The sequence below is a fragment of the Malania oleifera genome, chromosome 2, assembly GCF_029873635.1.
Source record: "Malania oleifera isolate guangnan ecotype guangnan chromosome 2, ASM2987363v1, whole genome shotgun sequence".
Lineage (NCBI taxonomy): Eukaryota > Viridiplantae > Streptophyta > Magnoliopsida > Santalales > Ximeniaceae > Malania > Malania oleifera.
Genome location: NC_080418.1, coordinates 26,813,188 through 26,814,580, shown reverse-complemented (window position 1 = coordinate 26,814,580; position 1,393 = coordinate 26,813,188).

Below are 1,393 nucleotides of genomic sequence, written 5' to 3'. Positions count from 1 at the left end.
TTTTTAAAAAAGCATAAGGGAATTTTTTTTATTTTTTTTATTTTAGTTCTACAGCAAAGTGAAAAAAAGTAAAATATGTCATAAATTAATAGATAAAATTTTAATTTTGTATGTCATTGTTATTTAATTTTTCATAAATGTAACCTCGGATGGTAAAAATGAAATCGAGCCACTTATATGTGCATTTTTTATGTAGGACGGTTCCAACCTAAGGGAATAATTGAATTAACTAAGTATGAACATCACAAACATATTATAATCATCATAAGTTGAGATTTTGAAAACATATATTGTAACGCCCCGGCCCGTTATAATGCCCTAGAGTGTTACGACACCTAAAATACACTTATCCCTAAATACATACATGTACGACCCGCCCTAAATAGGGACATGCAGGTATTTCATACTGTTCTGCAATTTCATGCACAGCGAAAAATATAAACATTCATATGGGAATCTAAAAGACATACCGGAGTTTTCTAACTGTATTCTCAAATACATACATCCATACTTAAAACAAAATCAGTTCTTACAACCCCAAAAACATTCCGAACTAAGTCTGTTACACATACAAAGACTTACGTAAACTAAAATCAAATTGACCCTCCAAGTCCCTCCAGCAACTAGGATCGACGTCCTATAAGACCTGAAACAAGGTTGTATGTTGGGGTGAGACACTTCTCAATAAGGTGGAAGATATTTATATCAGTGTGTGACCATATGCGTTTATTTCAATTGAAAGCAGATACATATAAGGAATATTCTCAATACTGTAATATAGGAGATATATAAACATAAATCCTATGATAGATGGTTTAGCATCATAACAAGCGAGAATTCCCAATGTTAGAGTAGGGTACAAGCCCACACACGGTACGATCTCTCCGCCTAATACTCAAACCCGTGATTTTGTCCATTTTAGTTTTCAAATCATAAATATGCATATTTAAAACACTTTCTAGCTTTGATACAATAATAACAAGCTACCAACACATTACCCCTTGGCTTACGGGTTGTGCAATTTACTATAATACGACTGGTACCACCTAGTCCATTAATCCATCAGTGGCCACTCCAATATCCAGCTAACTATCTCGATACCCACACTAAAAATCATGTGTGATTGCACTGTATCCAATATATATATAGCAACGAAACCGAGCTGAACGTTGAGCTTTTTAAGGCTCTCTTATATCGATGAGCTTTTTAGGGCTCTCATATAACAGTGAGCTTTTTAAGGCTCTGATATAATAATAGTAACAAGCTGCGGTTTCAAATATCATATATACAATTTACATTAAAAGAAATTAACTTGTTTCACATTCACAAATCATATGTACAGTTCCAGTATTTTTCACAAATTCATACAATTGCACTGTGGTATAAACCGACA